Source organism: Rhinolophus sinicus, linkage group LG12 (genome assembly GCF_036562045.2).
Source record: "Rhinolophus sinicus isolate RSC01 linkage group LG12, ASM3656204v1, whole genome shotgun sequence".
Classification (NCBI taxonomy): domain Eukaryota; kingdom Metazoa; phylum Chordata; class Mammalia; order Chiroptera; family Rhinolophidae; genus Rhinolophus; species Rhinolophus sinicus.
Genome location: NC_133761.1, coordinates 67,701,724 through 67,718,247, shown reverse-complemented (window position 1 = coordinate 67,718,247; position 16,524 = coordinate 67,701,724). Strand labels below are relative to the sequence as shown.

General features: G+C 55.6%; 1 protein-coding gene, 1 long non-coding RNA gene and 1 other non-coding gene across 4 annotated transcripts in view; 1 reads left to right on the top strand and 2 right to left on the bottom strand.

The window, feature by feature from the left end:
* NAV1 (neuron navigator 1) overlaps window positions 1-7,568 on the bottom strand; it is a 188,124-nt gene extending 180,556 nt beyond the window's left edge. The window contains exon 1 of the mRNA XM_019750858.2: window positions 6,116-7,568. The gene's annotated coding sequence lies outside the window, so the exon portion shown is untranslated. The remainder of the gene's footprint in view (window positions 1-6,115) is intronic.
* Window positions 7,569-8,660: 1,092 nt separating this feature from the next.
* On the bottom strand, window positions 8,661-16,497 carry LOC141567945 (uncharacterized). Of its 2 annotated transcripts, none has more exons than XR_012490985.1 (3): window positions 16,389-16,497; window positions 15,634-15,778; window positions 8,661-11,620 (listed from the first exon to the last, which is right to left on the bottom strand). It is a non-coding gene; the product is annotated as an uncharacterized LOC141567945 (long non-coding RNA). The 2 variants fall into 2 exon arrangements; XR_012490986.1 differs by having other exon boundaries at window positions 8,661-11,182.
* LOC109457767 (uncharacterized) lies at window positions 12,788-15,663 on the top strand. The gene is made up of 3 exons (XR_012490988.1): window positions 12,788-12,944; window positions 14,127-14,426; window positions 15,253-15,663. It is a non-coding gene; the product is annotated as an uncharacterized LOC109457767 (transcript).
* Window positions 16,498-16,524: the final 27 nt, after the last annotated feature.

The following is a 16,524-nucleotide window of genomic DNA, read 5'->3' as shown; positions in this document are numbered from 1 at the left end:
TGTGCATGCATGGAAATGCACTGCACCCTCCACGGGCCTCTGGGCACAACTGGGGATCTGAACACACCCATTTGTTCCGCGGCTCTGTCAGACTCAGTATCACGGGTGGGGGTGGGGCTCCGGGGTTTTCGAGCCCCACGTCCCTGTTCTTAGCAGATGCATGTGAAGTACTTAGGGCTTGTCACGATGTCCGCAAGTTACGTTCAAATGGCTCAGGAAGTTCCACCACATATGTGTATGTGGATAGACAGACAGATAGACAGACAGAGCAGTGCAGCAAAATGTGAACCGTGAGTCCAGGATCCACCGTCTTTCACCTTCTCTACTGATTTGACATTTCTCAAAATAAAACCGTGTGGGAAAAAACCCAAAACTTCCAGGGTTGGAAAGCACCTGAGCTGTCATGCAGCTGCCCCTTCCCCGGGGGGAGGGGGGGTAGATCCAGGCACTGCAGCTTCACAGCCCCTCCCACTGAGGGGGCAGCTCTGCTCCCTGCAAAGCTGACCCTGGTGATGGAAGGGGAGCAGGGCCAGCAGCCAGCACAGGATGATTGGGGTGCCCTCCTTCTGAGGCTCTGGGGACGGAGGGTCAGGGGACCATAGAGAACCGCCCCAGACAGAAACAAGCCAGGCGGCTATGGGGTGTGGGTCGCGCTGAGGCAGCCGTCCTCCTTTGTTAAGAGGAGGGTAGAAGCCCAACCGAGCCACGCCTCCCGGTGGGTTCCTTACCTGTTCCTGGGGCCTGAGAGCTGGCTTTAGCAGTCATGATGGAGATCCTGGTCTATGCTCTACCTGACGTCGGCCATAAAACCAGGCAACATCAAAACACCACGAAACAGCAACGAACAGTGAAAAGCCAAAGATGCCATCAGACTGTCGTCCCAGCCCTTCTCATCAGCCCAGCGCTCAGGCTGTGCTACAAATGGAAAACAAAGCTGCTTTGCCTCACTGCTAACAGGTGACCTGCCGGTGGATGACCCAGGCCTGTGGGCTCCCAGGTGGACCCGACGCAAATGGTCCTATGAGAAAGGCGTTTCCTTCCACCTTCCCTGGGGGAGAAACTGAGTCTCCAAGAGGGTCCCGCGGGCATCAGTGATGTAGACACGAGGAACAGGATTTCAGCTGCGACTGTTTGCTGCCTGCTCCTCCTGTGCTCAGGATTTGACAAGCAAAGTGGAGATCTGAACCTTGACTCACCTGACGTGAGTCTGGCTCAGTTTATGGTCCAAATTCTCACTATTACATCAGACATCTTCCCAAAACACATGCAGTAAAGACTGAAGGAAGTGGCTGCCGAGAGCAGAGAGGAAAAGGTAGGCATGGTAGCTGCATCCAAATACTGAACGGATGTCTCTGTGTGAGGCGATCACACTTATTTTGAATCCCCACACTGTATGGGGGGATGCGTTTTGATGAAGCCCATTCACCTTTTGGGGCGGTTCAGCGATGTGGGGAGGCCAGATCCATGGGAGACTAATACCAGGAGGAATTCTGAAAGACAGAGCTGCGCAAATGCAGATGAAGAAGAGTTCGACACCTGCTGTTGGGGGTTCCCTAGCAACAGAGGTGTCGCAGCTGGATGACCCGTGGTGGAGATGGGTTAGAGGGGCCCAAATTATCTGAAAAATAAAAAAGTGGGGCTGCCTGGAACTTAAGGTTCTTTCCCACTCTGGAGGTTGGAGTCTACAGAAGTTGGCACTTATTCTACTTACAAATGGATTTTAAAATCAGGGAAGGGATGTCACGTGGGTGACTATTACAGGCCAGATGGGAGGGAATTGCATCACTGAAAGCTATGACCCATGGAGGGCTCCAGGGGTAAGTCAGCTCCACAGGGGAGCAGTGGTGAGCCTGGCGGGGCGTCTGAGTCACGGAAGGAGCTGTAAAAACAACATCTCCTACAGCTGAACTCCACACCACGCGAAGCTGAGTCTCTTGGGGTGGGCCCAGGAATCCGTCGTTCTTAGAGGCTCCCTAGGTGGTTCTAATGTGCAGCCAAGATGGAGAACCACCAAGCTGGAGAAAACAAGGCTCACGTGAGACTGCTCAGCTGCCCTCTCTGCCCAGGACGCCAGGGGGTCCGCTTATCTCTGCATCTGGGCCAGACGTCTGGAACGTGGGGCAGCCGTCCAGAGACTGCAAGTCACAGAGCTCCCAGTCAAAGGCCCCCCAGGACGAAGGCCTCCCAGGACGCCCTCCGTGGGAGTGAGGTCCTTTAACCCTTCCACGCCTCAAACTCCCAATTTTTCTAGCGATTACAAAGTTTTCAGAAATTCATAGAGACAGGAAGTAGAAGGTGGATGCCAGGGCCTGGGGGTGTAGAATGGGGACTGACCGTCCAATGGGGACAAAGTTTTAGTTTGGGAAACTAAACTGCAAACTTTCCAAGTTTGGGAACTTTAAAAACCTTCTGGAGGTGGATCGTGATCACGGTTATGTGACCATGGCAATGCGCTTAATGCCACTGAATGGTTAAAATGGTTGATTATGTTCTGCATATTTTCCCACAATAAACAATTTTAAATGTTTGAAGTACAGTGACTATAAAGAAAAATGCAATAAACGTGGGTACCCAATGGCAAAATGTTAGCACTTTGTTAAATTTTCTCCAGTTCTTTTAAATCAAATTAAGGAAACTTTGTACGTTAAAAAAATAAAAAAAGCTTTCAGAGGGATTTATCCCAGGAGTATAAGGGTAATTCGATATAAGCTAACCAATCAACCTAATGCACCAAAACACACGATTATCTCACTTGACAAAGAAAAAAAGAATCATTTGACAAAATCCAACACCCTTTCATGATAAAGACGCTTAGGAAACTAGGAATACAAAGGAATTTCCTGAACATGATACAGGGCATTTATGACAAACTCATAGTAAACAAATCAATGGTGAGCCCCTGAAAACCTTTCCTCTAAGACGAGGAACAAGACGAGGCCCCCACTCTCACCACCATTATTCAGCACAGCACTGGGAGTCCAGGACACAGCAATCAGGCAAGAAAAAGAAATAAAAGGCCCCTGACTTGGGAAAGAAGATGTGGAACTGTATCTATTGACAGTTCACATGATCCTATATGTAGAAAATCCCAAAGAATCCATACACCAAAAAACTACTACAGCTTAAACAAACAAATTCAGCAAAGTAGTAGGGCAAGAGCAACACACACACATCAGTTGTGTTTCTCCAGACCAGCAACAAATGATCTGAAAAGGAAATTGCGACAACACCCCCGTTTGTGGACACTTTCAGCGCATGTGTGGACGGGCAGCAGAAGCCCTTTGAAGCGGAAACATCTGTGATTGACGGTCTGTGGCCTGGGCACCAGCATCTTCAGTTTCTCGTGCATACGAGCACATCTCGTATTATAATTAAGTCGAGCAGATAGATTTGATGCAGATGGGGGTGTGGCTTACACAGGACGTGGTTAAGAAGCGGAACCACATCCATGGGCAGGTCGGTGTGGCCTGGGTCTCCGCCATCCTGCCTCCCTTCCTGGCTCCGGAGTCACAGGAAGCCGGGAAACAAAATCGCAGGCCCCTCGGAGGAACTGGGCCTGAGTCAGCCTTCCTAGGAGGTGGAGAGGGCTGATTAGACCCAAGAAGCTGCTTACTGAACAGGGTGGTTTTCACTTGAAAAGTTGGGGGCTGGGGGAGTGAACGAAAAGTGTTTTTAATTATTGTTTTGTGACGCGGGGCCAGAAAGATGAAGTGTTTGCCAAGTATTGCCACATTTCTGAGTTCTCCACGTTCCCAGCCTCAGCGTAGTCAGTTCCATCACAGAGATAACTCTTTCTGTTCCTCTCTCTTGCCAACAGCTACGTGACATCTGCTGAGACCTGTGCCTGCAGGTACCAGGGAGAGGACACGTCGGAGGGAAGGAGGTGCTCTGCTGACCAGCACGAGCCCTGGACAGGGAGCCAGAGACCTGCATTCTGGGCTGGCTTCTGCGGGGCCGGCTGTGAGCTTTCAGCCCATCAGTCCCTTCTGGAGGCTGGGATGCTTGTCTCCAAGGGCAGGAGCGCAGAGCACAGGTTGGAAGAGGAAGAGAGCTTTGTGATTTCGACATTCTAGTCTCCCTTTAAAAATTCAAAAGGCCTTTAAAGGAAGAGGGAAGTGACACTGATTGAACACAGAAAGCTCAAGAGACACATTTTACAAGACGGACAAGACATGTTTCTCCACGGGTCACTCTTTTCTCCTGCGCGAAAGCTGAGCTGACACCAGAGGCTCACATAGATTTAAGGGGGTTCGGATCAGGTCAGAAGGAAAAACAGTTCCTGTTCTCAGTTTCCCAGGATCCCCAAGGAGATCCCAGAAAGGCCCAAACGCTTAAAGCTTGTCCACCTGCAGGCAAATCTACCTCACTATGGACCAGTTTGAATGGGAAAAGGCGGGTGGAGACAAATCACATAACTCCCAAAGAATGAATAAAAGTGTACCTGCGTTGGGTGGGAGGCCTCTGGGTGATACTTAGATATTTTTCCCATTTTATTAATTCAGGAAATATTTATAAAGTACCTACTATGTGCTGGGTGTTGTGGGTGGTCAGACAGGGTCTTTGGCTGAAAGGCTTTCACAGGGAAATACACCCCCAGGTCTACAACACAAAGGGGAATATGAAACCCGCCCCAAGGTGTCTGGAGTGGGGGCTGCGCCCTCCGAACCTGGGGAGCTCAGGAAATAGACCCTAGACCCTGGAGCACATTACAAAAAGCCTTCTCTGTTCCTCCAGCAGATGCAACCTTCCCCAGCTCCATTTTACAGAGGTGACAACCTAGGCGCTGAGGTAAGGAATTATTTGCTCTCAGACCATCCAGGCAGTTGGCTCCACAGGCTGATACACAGATTGCAGACCCCCCTGGAAACGCAAGGTAAAGCGTGCATCACCGCAGATCTCAGCTTAGGGAGGAAATCCAGTCACCGCCAGTCCCTGCCCCCTTCCCAGCTTAATCCCAAAGACACACTAACCAAAATTCAAAGCAGGATAAAAACAAAATTCATAAGCAGGCTGGAGTCACATGTATCTTTGGTCTCCCGAGTGAAAGCTCCGCCTACTTGGGAGGGTTCTTTGTGTGAGACGCGCTGCCCCGTTGTAAGTGAGTTGCAGAGGACACAGTGTAGCCGAAACACGACGCCGCAAGAGGAAAACCCAGCAACACTCTGCAGAGCGAACGAGGTTGCAGGCATCTCAGCATTGGATTTGAACGAGCCAATGGTCTCCCAATGGTTGAAACAGGAAGCCAGATACACAGCAGGCTATCACCGGGGATCCGCGCTTCCCCTAAGCCGGCGCCAGCTGCGCCCTGTGCTGTCCTAACAAAGTCCCATTGACTCACTAGCCGATTTTCCTGTGTTCGGCTCCGGGGGACAAGGCACGGTCTCTGCTGGGTGGCCGTCACCCCTGCACAGCGCCTCCCCGCGTTCCCCACCCCCAACCCCCACCATTCGTGTCCTCCCCTCTCTGCCTTCCTCAGACCGGGCTGATGCGTAAATTAATCCTATGACCAGTTTCTGTCGACTCTGAGGACCGAGGGGCCGCGAGGGCCCGAGCATCAGTGCCCTCAGGTGAGCTCTCCAACGACCCCCGACCTGTCCGTCCTCTCCCCGGGTCTCCTCCCGGAGCTCGTTCCCTCGGTGCGCGCCGAAGAGCACAGCTCCGGGAGACGTGCACAGGGCGCTTCTCCGCGCATCCCGGCGCCCAGGAAACATCTGGACCCGCCCGCAACGTCACCTGCGCCGCGGTTCTGCTCGCTCAGATGGGCAGAGTTAGGGCGCGAGGTAACGTAGCACTCGGTGTCTGATTTTAGGGTCTCAAAGCGCTTTCATGGGCAGGTGTTTTCCAAGAAGGGAAACTGAGGCTGAGAAGGTTGGCGTTGGGTAACCTGTGAGTCAGCCCCTGGATGGGACGCGCAGCCCCGTAGGGACGTCGGACACACCGCTTCCCCGGCAGCCGCCCCCCTCCTATGACTCCAGCGCCCCCCCCCCAGCCCGCCCACAGCCTCTCCGGGGCACCGAGCGCACCTCACCCGGGGTTGGTCCCGACCCCCAGGACCGGCCGGCCGAGCCCCGATCAGTGGCCCCCGCCCCACGACAACCGCGCGCGGGCTACTCACCGGTGCGTGTGCGCTCCGGTCCCGGGGTCCGCGCCGCCGCTGCTGCGCTCTGTCGCGCATCCCCGGCAGCGCCGGCCGGCGCCCCCTCCTCGCTGAGAAAGTTCCGCGGGGCTCCGGCCTCGCGCTCGCACTCGGGCCGCCGGCTCCGGCCCACAATGCGGAGGGAGGCGCGTCCAGAACAAAGTGCGGCCCCCGGGCCGTGGCCGGGGCGGAGCCTGGTGACCCGCCGCCGCTGGACCGCCCCGCCGGCCGCCCGCGAGGTGCCAGCTGAACCGGCCGAGGGGCGGAGGCCTGGGTCCCTGCAGACTTGATCACCGCAAAGCCCGCTCCACCTCCCGGCCGGGAAAGGCGGCTGCTCTGTGGCGGGCTGGGGCCGGCGCTGGCAGGGCGGAAGCCTTCGCACAATTGAGCCTTTCCTGTGCCCGGGGACCGGCTGCCTCCGCCCCGCACGCGTCCTCGGGCCGCGTCCCTTCGCAGCTCTTTGGTAGAAGGAGACAGATGGACCCGCCGGCCTCCGTGCCGCTTCGGACTCCGCCCCCTGCTGCTCCCGGCGCCCTCTGTCTGAGCCGGGACTCGGTCAGAGCAGAGGGGAGGCCCCAGAAGTGCCCGCAGTACGTACGTAGTAGGTGCTCAGTAAAATGCGCGATTTCTTCCCACTTCCTGACTCTGCCCCGCCCCTCCTCCTTAAAGGGCCTTGGGAGTGGGAGGAGGGGGAAAGGAGGGGAGATAAAAATGACAGGACCTGGAGACAGTGAAGGACAGAGGGCCTCAGCGAACTGGCCGCAACCTCTCCGGGATTCATGCATCCCACCCGACCCTGCCACCTGGCCTGGGGGCCTCCAGGCTCTGCAGAAGGCGATCAGGAGGCCTGCGCTCCGCTCTGTGGGTAAAGGGACCCAGTAGACGGGGATCAAAGACTTCCCAGCTCCAGCTGACAAACATAAGGGCTGATTTGTTTCCAGGGCCGTGGGCTTGGAAGTTGGGGTTTGAGGGACATAAACCAAAAATGCCTGCTCCCTGGGAGTCTCTGAACCCGTGCCACTAGTATCACCCAGTGATGAGAACCCCCGAGGCTGCCTGAGTCCCCATCCGGGTCACAGTGGCTGTGGACATAGAGCACACTGACAGTGGACTCACAGTGGTGCTGAGGAAGTTCCCTACTGACCAGGGCTGGACACGGGGTGGACACAGGGCCCGGCCCACACTGGTGACGTCAGGCACTGTCCTTCCTACCTTGGGTGAGGCCCAGAATGGGGAAGAATGCTGAAGCCATGCTTGGTAAGGGTTAAACCTCTGCCATCAGTGTGTACGCTCCGTGTTTCTCCCACATATGAGGGGCTGCTCATGAAAGTCCCCCTGGCCCTGTTCCAAGTGTCCCATGGACAAACCTCCAACAGTGAAGTAGCAGACAAACACAATAGCATGTGGGCAGGTTGGGGGGCAGGAGGCAAACGGGCCAGTCTGGTTGGGGTGAAGGCTCCTGAAACAGGGGACACGGCACAGGGCAACAGAGAGAAGCCGGACTGTGGGGGGTGAGAGCCCCCCGTCCTGGACGGGGCCTCTGCCAAGTACCCACTTAGTAAGTGGTTTGCCTCTGGACACGGTGATGACTCAGTTGCTCTGAATCAAGCAAATGGATTTTCCTTAAATATGAAAATCAATAAGAGGTGAAAGCAGGGGCCTGGCTGTGGGAGAGGAGGGGGTGGGGGGGCCGGGGAGTGACACGGCTGGGGAGTGATGGGGGCAGGGAGATTCAGGCTTGGGCAGGGGACCCTGGTCACTCTCTGTATCCCCTCCCCCCACCACTCACCCAGGCAGTGGCCTCCAGGCCCTGCTGAGCTTAGTGAGACTCCCTAACACTCAGCAGCTTCTGTGTCCCCCGTGTCCATCCACAGCTTACAGCCCGTCCCCTTGGGGGCAGGAAACTGTTAATAAGAAGATGAAAGTCCGTGTGGTGAATGGGTTTTAGTACATCAGCCCGGTGTCTCCGAGCTGGCTTGCGATGAGTGTTGAGACCCCAGGAGGTGTAGTGACACTTTCAGGCCCAGCCCAGTTTCCTGGGGTCTCTGCCTGTTTTCCTGCCCCCTTGAGGTCTCAGTGCGTGGGGGCTCTGGCTGGACTGTGGGGCTTCAGCAGTCAGAGCTCCTTCCCTGTAGCCCAGGAGGGACCGTGACGGGGTGTGGAGACAGCACATGCTTTACTTTCTTGAGCATTTACTGAATGTCATTAAAGACTCCGAGGGAGCTCTGACCCCGCCCTCCCCCCCCCAAACACAGTGGAAAAACACTGGGAGTCCACGCTCAGGGCTGGCTGCTGGCTTACGTCGTCTCCTCAGTTTGCTCATCAGTCATGGGGTGTGGACACCCAGGGGACAGCAGTGAGCACCTGGCAAGGCTCAGGAGGATTCCATGAGGTGACAGAGGAGAAAGTGGTTTCTACAGTGCTGGGCAGATACTGGCAGAGGTGCGGCTACCCTCCCCCACCCCCACCCCAGTCAGTGTGCTCTGGCTGTGGGCTCAGAGCCGGAAAACTCATGTTTGGGTGGTGGAATTCTGACCATTCACTAACAGCCTTGTGCTTTACAGCTCGACTCGTTAGCCAGCAAGGAGCTTCATGCTGGTGGGGGTGGCACAGGGCATGGGCAAAGCCATTGTCCTCCTTGGTGGCCATTCTGGCACCAGGACTGGGCTCAGGGTCCCCAGAAAGACGAGCCCTCCCTCTGTGTCGATTGCCCGAGCTTACGAGGACCTGGGAGAAACAGTCTGTGGGGACACGCTGCCACAGTGATGAGCGTTTTACGAGAGTGAGCAAGTCACCGCCTTATCGGGAACACACGTTTCTCCCCCTCTCTGTTACCAGGAAGTGAGATGAGCCAAAGCCATCGCAGTGTTTTTCCAAAGGTGGCTTTTGAAGAGGGGTGTTTTCTCCGAGGGCCAGGAGGGTCGGGGTGGGGTCGGCAGGCACAGACGTTCCCCTTTACGAAGCCTGGCTCTGGTGTGGCAATGTGGAGAGGGCACTGCCAGTTAGTGCTTACAATACACTTGCCATGTATTAACCCATTGAGTCCTGGCAGCAACCCTATGAAACAGGTATCGTTGTTACGTCCATTTTATAGGTGAAGAAACTGAGGTCAATACCTTGTCTGGGTCTCACAGACATGGGTGCTGGAGCTGGGATTTGAACCCAGGCATTTGGCTCCTGAGTCCATGCATTCGAGTGCTGTGTGTGCTAGGACAGGTGGACAGCAGCAGCCACGTGGGCAGTGGGGAACGGCTGTCACCTCCCAGCTTCAGGAGATCTCTTTCTTTTCAGCCGCTTTGTGGAGTTGTCATTTGCACACTATAAAATGCAGTTGTAAGGGTGTGCTTCTGTGATTTGCAGTCAACCTGTTCGGTTTACAACCACGTTTTAGAACCTTTCATCACCCCCAGAGCTTCCTCATTCCGTGTGTCACTGCAAAGTGGGAGCAGGGGTCACTGCTGCCGACTGTCATCACGAGAGTCGTGACTTTCTGCTGTATGTTTGAGGTGTTGTTGTTCTCACATGGGGAACGTATTCAGCTATTACTCACACCGTGGCAAATAAAATTGTAAGGTGCTCCTAGTATGTTCTGTGGGCATTTTCTTACATCAATGAATGTTCTTAAAACACTAAGAAGTGTCTGGAGAGGGGATAAAGGAGGTGTGCAGTGGGGGCATTGAAGGGAGGGAGATAGAGGCAAGGAAGTCGTTTCAGGCCCACGAGAGGGCTCCGGGGAAGCAGCTGGGCAGGGGACAAGAAGGTGGGTGCTGGGTGTCGGCCCCATAGGACTCAGACACTGTGGTGTTCACCGGTGCTGGGAGGTGTCGGGGGGCTATGAGTTGCCAAATATAGCAATAGGGGTTGTAGAGGAGACGTTGGCTGTGTGAGCAGGGTGGATGAGACAGGTCTTGGCAGGAAAGTCCGGAGAAGGGATGGACCAGGTGAGGGGCCTTCCAGGGGGCGGGAGGTTTTAGTTAGTGCACCTGGGGAACGGAGTCCGAGCCTTGAATCTGCGCTGCAGTCAAGCCCAGGTTCACTGCCTCTTAACTGTGTAACCATAGCCTGCTAACACATGCCTGGCTGGGCTGTGGGGAAGACTTGATCAGAAGATGTAGGACCTAGGCCTCACAGACTGGGAGCCCTTTCCTTTCAACCCATCTGTGGTTTGAGGCACTAAAATGGCAAATCGTTTGCATGTACACAGAGCCATCCTTCCAAGACCTCCCTCCCAGTTTTTTGGGGGAGCCACCAAGAGCCAAGATTCTGAGTTCCATCCTGCAAAGGCCTGAGCGGAGGCACTGGGAACGGGAGAGGAGCTGGCTGCAGCCAAAGGCTGGGCAGCGAGACAAGAGGAGGACCCGGGCTCCTGAGCGAGGCTGGGTGTGGGGCAGCCTGGCCGGGGGTCCAGCCTTGGGATTTCCAGGGAAAGGCACTCGGAATGCTGATCCTAGTTTCCCCATGCACTCGCTGCCCCAGCTCTAGGGCGTGTGGTGAGTGACAGGCCCAGCTGCCCCCGCCGTACCTGTTGTCCCCATCAGCTGCTGTAACTCTACTCCTGGGAAAGCAGAAACCCGGGCTTGGCCCATCTTCTCCTTTCCAAAGGCAGGTGGAAAGGCCTGGCATCTGCCTGTCACAGCAGCACATGGGGGCTACCCGGAAGGTGCTAGGGGCCCTGGGAGTCTCAGCTATAGACGGGGCCCTTCTTCCAGCCCAGCGTGCTTCCAGCTATGCCACTGTCCCTTACGCCCTCCACGGTTCTCTGGCCACCCACCACTACCACATGAAGAACCGTGGAAGTCTTGAATGGGGCCCCTCCAGCGCTCCTGGGAGGTGGGGTGCTGTGGAGCTGAGTGGCAGGGTGCCCAGAGGACTGGGGCTGGGAGACGCCTGGGCAGGGGGCCCGAGGAGGTGGAGGAGGAGGCTCTCGTGGCTTCGGCCGCTGATGGCTGCCCTGGGAGAACTCCATTCCCAGCCCAGCCTGTGTGGGGCGTGGGTTGGCGGGCACCGTGGGACATGGCTGTGAGGCATGGCCCATCCACGGGGAGCCTGGGGACAGCAAATCCAGAAATGCCAGGTCTCAGAAAACTTCAAGGCAAATCCGAGACACACGTTCTCTGACATCCGGACCTGTACACAATGCATTGCATGTGCCAACACACATAAACCTCCCGGTAGAAAACCAGATGGTGACTTGGCATGGCTGACATCTGGACTCTGCTGCCTCTGCCTTTCCCCATCCCCCCGCCACATTCAGGGAAAGGTGGCGATGCTCAGAGTGGTGCCAAGGCCTCAGCGGAAGGTGCTCTCAGGTCCCCATCAGCTCAGGCAGTGTCTCTGGCCAGATGTGTCACACTGCTGACCCCTGCTGGCGCTCTCCTCTCTGCAGCCCCAGGGAGGATGGAGTATTGGAAAAACCTTGCAATCCGTCTGGGAGGGGTGGGAAGAAACACCCTGCTCCGAATCTCCTCATCTGGAGCTCCTTCCCTGAGACCGAGAAGAAATTAGAATAAAACCCAGACCAAGATTCTGGGAGGAGTGAGACAGACCAGAAGTATGCCCTTCAGCCTCTGTGGCTTGGAAAACTCCCTGCCGCCAATCTCCTTGAACCTAAAATTGGGAATCCGTTAGCAATACTGCACCACCAGTCAGCTCCGCCGCTCATCAGAAAGGAAAAGAGAGAAATGAAAACCAACCCCCTCTCTCATTTCTTCATTTGCTGTGGGGTCTGATGGTCCCCTTACACCTGGGGCTGCCAGATAATCTTGGCTGTAACTTCCTGTCCATGAGACAGGTTGGTATTAGTCTCTTAGGCGAACCAACTACTTAGAAAGCTGATGTCTAGAGCACTTGCATCTGTAGTTGGGTATCTTAAAAATCATTCTGCACAACCAAGGGATGAAATTCAAGTCTTCTGGAATCTTTACTGTCTTAGAAAATGTACCTCCAGACTCACTGTCAGTGGAGGTCCCCCCTGCAGTGACCTTCCTGCTTGTGCCAAACTTTTCCCAGAAGGGCTGCAGTACTATTCCCCCTCCACACGCCCTTCCAGAACTTTGCCACTCACACGTGACAGGTGGGGTCTCTGCCCCTGCCTGGGGCTTTGTGACTGCATCTACCAGGACAGTCCAGGGGCACTTCTGCCATGTGCCTTCCCAGGCTGGGTTTCAAAGGGCAGGACAGCTCCTCCTGACTCCCTCTGGACGTGCTGGCCTGTAACCCAGTGGCCAGTGTGAGAGTCCAGGCCTGGTGGAGAGACGTGTAGGGGTCCCGCCTGGCTGACAGTCCCAACCACCCGCCAGCCTCAGACACCAGCCACGTGGGTGAGGAAGCTGTCCTGATGACTGCAGCCAGCGCTCCTCTGACTGTCGTCACAGGATGGGTCCCAAGCGAGAATCGTCGGTCCTGCTGAGCTCAGAGGACCCCAGAACTGTGAGAGAAAAAGACACGACTGCTGTTGCTTTCAGCTGCTAAGTTGGGGGTGGTTTGTCACCCAGCAGTAGGTAACGGGAACACTCCATCTCCACACGTCAAATGCCTGACCACCCTTTACGGTCCAGCTCTGCACGGTCATCAGCACAAATACAGGGTCCCTGATCCCCTCTGAGGAGCCCCCCTCCTGAGCTCCGCCCCCTCCTGACCGCCGCCCGGAGCTTTGCCTGAACGGCCCCCAGGCCACATCCGGCGCGCGCTTCATTTCCCCTCCCTGTCAAGGCCTGAGCCACGTGCTCCTGGCCCCCGGCCCAGCGCTTGTCACAGAGTGGGTGCTCATGTCCCGGTCTGGACGGGCGATAAGGAAACGGATCTCGGGGTGAGAACGTTTGCCAGTGGGGAGGGGAGGGCTCTGGGTTACAGAACAGCTTCCGCTACCTTCAGAGGCCTTTTTCACTGACCAGTGTCCCAGACATTTTGAGCTTCTCTGCTAGAAACCTAGGATGTGTCGAGTGAGAGTCAGAAGAATTTAAGTACCAAGGGTTCCTGGGGGAAAAGGGTTGTCTGAGCCGGGCTCTTACGGTTGGTTGCGCAGTGAACGGTCACTTAGGTGGCCGAGGCCACGCAGAAGCGTCATTCACAACTTCACCAGCAGGTGGAGGCCCAGCTCCTGGTTATCACTCTGCAAACGCCGAGATGAATTAATTCATAAAAGTTTAACCAGGCACCTGGCCTGGGGAAGCACTGGATGAGCTGCAGAGGAGAGTAAGCTACAGCCCTACCCTCCGAGACCGTCCCACCCAGGGAGCTCTGTCTCTTGGGCATAGCTTGGGACTGCTGCCTCCAAAAGTCAGCAATCCTTTCTTCTACCTGGGAGTCTATCTTCATACCATCGACCCTGGTGGGACAGGGTGGCAAAGGTCCTGCCTGAAATTCGGTCATTTCCAATCTACATCACTGCCTTAAACCTCTGCTGTCTGGCCAGAGGGCCACACAGAACGTGGGAGCAGCAACTTGGAGTGTCCTGGGCTGGCAAACAGCAAACACACAGGTCTTAGAGCAGGAGCCAAACAGACTGGTTAGGAGCAAAGGGGGTGGAGGGACCGGAACCGTGTCTGTCAGAGGAACCTCTGGGGCCTTCAGCCCCAGTTCTCCCCAGGCACGTGGGGCTCAGAATAGAGGGGCACGCACAGTTCCCAGGGCTCCCTTCCCCTTTCACTCCCAGCTGCCCGGTCCAGCTGCCCGGTCCAGAATGTCTGGTCCACACTCTCACTGTGGGGGACCCCCCCGCCTGCCAGGCCTGTTTTCAGAGGCGGTAGCTTGGAGGCTGCCAAGGGAGCGCAAGCGGAAGTGGCCCTCCATAGATCAGGCCCAGGGGAGGGGGAGAGGAAGCAGTCATTTGAAAAGGTATCCAGCCGCTTTCACAGTCCTTGAGGGCCTGACCCTGAGCCTCCCGTGAGGCAGTTCCTGCGTCAGCTTTCAAGGTCCCCTAGAATATTCTCGATGCTTCACAGTGTATGCGACTGCAACCCTCTGTAGTGTCCCCTTTGTTCCTTTGCAGATGGATGCCCCCTTTTCCTGCCTCTGAGCACTTCATCTTCCTGGCATGGACACCCAGACTTCCCTGCCTCTGTGTCTGCCTCTGGCAGTCAGACTCACTTCCCCTGCAACCCCCAGAGGTTCTAGGACCCCTCCTAGAGGGGACCAAGGGTCCCTGCCCCCTTTACTCTCCTCATCACAGCCTCAGAACTCAGAGCCAGATCCATGAAGACCCAGAGCTGGCAGAGCCTCAGAGACGCCGTGCGCCCGTGCTGGCCCCAGAACCACACAGAGCAGCTCTGGCTGGGCTGTCCCTGCAGAGGTGAGGCTGCTGGGGGGCAGGGGTCCAGCGGGGGGCAGCCTGGGTACAGTCATGTAACTGAGGTCCGCCAGAAGGAGCATCTTGCCCTAAGGAGCTGTCGGCATGTGTGACGTCCCAGGCACTGATGCTGTTCCTGCGATTTCAACATCGGCCTGTACCTGTGTGTAGTCCTGTACGCATGGCGGTAATCCTGGCACCTCTTTGATCATCTCAACCCGGAGTCCTCCCTGACCCCCTGAGTCTTCTCTACATGTAAACGGGCTGCCCGAGCCCAAGCCCAGAGGGTCCGCATGACCAAGCAGTGGGAGGGTTTAGGAAAACAGCAGACAAGGCAGGGCCTGCTTGGTTCCTTCATCTCCAGCTCTGTCGGGACAGCTCCAAAGACATGTGCCCTGACGTAGTCTTTGGGGGGACATGCAGTGTGACCATACGTCCTGGTTTGCCTGGGGGAGTCCTGTGGTTCTAGTGTAATTAGGAGGACAGGCATACCTCGTTTGTTGCACTTTGCAGATACCCCACTTTTTTTTTTTTTTTTTTTTTTTAACAAATTGAACAATGTAAGACCCTCCACCAACAAAAACATTACCACTCGCTGGAGGCTCAGATAATAGTTACCATTTTTCAGCAATAAAGTATTTTTTTCATTGAGGTGCGTACATTGTTTTTTTTAGACATACCTTATTGCACATTTGATACAAATAGATACATAGAGTGTAAACATAACTTTCATAGCACTGGGAAACCAAAACATGTGTGGGACTCGCTTTATTGAGCTATTCTCTGTATCGCAGTGGTCTGGACGGAGTCTCCCCTCAGTACCTCGCAGGTCTGCCTGTACCGTCACTATCACAGGCATTCCAGTTTCAGTGCCGCATTCTACAGCCTCGCTATCTACAAGATGCAGTAAGATCCTGTGCGGGAAATCCAAGGGTGACTGCAGTACCGCTCTCCTTTTTTGGACCTTTCCTAGGACATTTCACAGCACAGGTGGGCATGTTGTCACTGGGAAATTCCCTCAGCTGTGTCATGACTCCATGGGGACAAACCCAGACCAAAGAAGGAAACGCAGGAGTTTGTCCTTCTGGAAAATCTGGGGCAAGACTCTGGAGAACTGAAGGGAGGGAGGGTGACCTCAGGAGAGCACGAGCTTTGGGCAGCGAGCCCACGAAGTCAGGCCGATGGTAGTTCTGGAATTTAATTCACATACCTGTTTGTCCATTGCTTGTTCAGTGCAGGCATGACCAGGGATTCTCCTCCGACATCTTGCAAGGAGCACTGGCTCAGTGCTCTTACATCCCCTAATCTCCGAAGGCCCTGTTTACAGGACAGGCCTGGACGAAGGAAAGATGTTTCTGGTGGCAGAAAGCAAGAAAAACCTAGATAAATATTTCATTTTCTGGGTTGTATGATGCTCGACTTTTTTCCTGGGCGAGAGCTAATTCAGCAACTTGGGGTTGTAAGGGAGCCTTCAGGGACCGGGTCTTTGACCCCTGTCAGGGGTGGAAGATGTGTGTCTGTGTACTGAGGCATGGAGGCCCCCACTGTTCAAAACTGCTGCTTTTGGGGTGGGTGGGACATTCTCCTTTGGATAGCAGGGAAGATTGGGGACAGCTGAGGGGACAGGAGCGGTACCAAGGTAGCATTTACTGAGCATCTAACATCTGGCAGGCCACTGCTGAAGGCTGCCGGTCCTACAGGCTCTCCTTTTACCCACCACGACACCCCTGGGGATTACCCCCCTCACAGATGCAGACCTGAACCCCAGAGGGGCTAAGGGTCTAGGCCAAGGGCTCAGCTAGTAAGCGGCAGAGGCAAGATGAGCGCCCAGACCCGTCTCAGTCTGGCACCCAAATGTCCTTAAACCTTGCCACCAGGACACGCAAATGTGAGACCCTACCCCACGCCACCCGTACTCTTGGGGTACAAGTTTATCAGGGATCTCAGAGCACATGTCCGCCTTACCACCTGGTGGACAGAAAAACCCTGAGAGGCTCCGAGGTCATAGTGGGTCTACAGGAGCAGGCGGAGCCAGAGCTCCCGCTCCGCTGTGGGCGCTGCCTTGCTCTGGGGGTGGGGGACCGCGCCGCGGGGCTCGGCG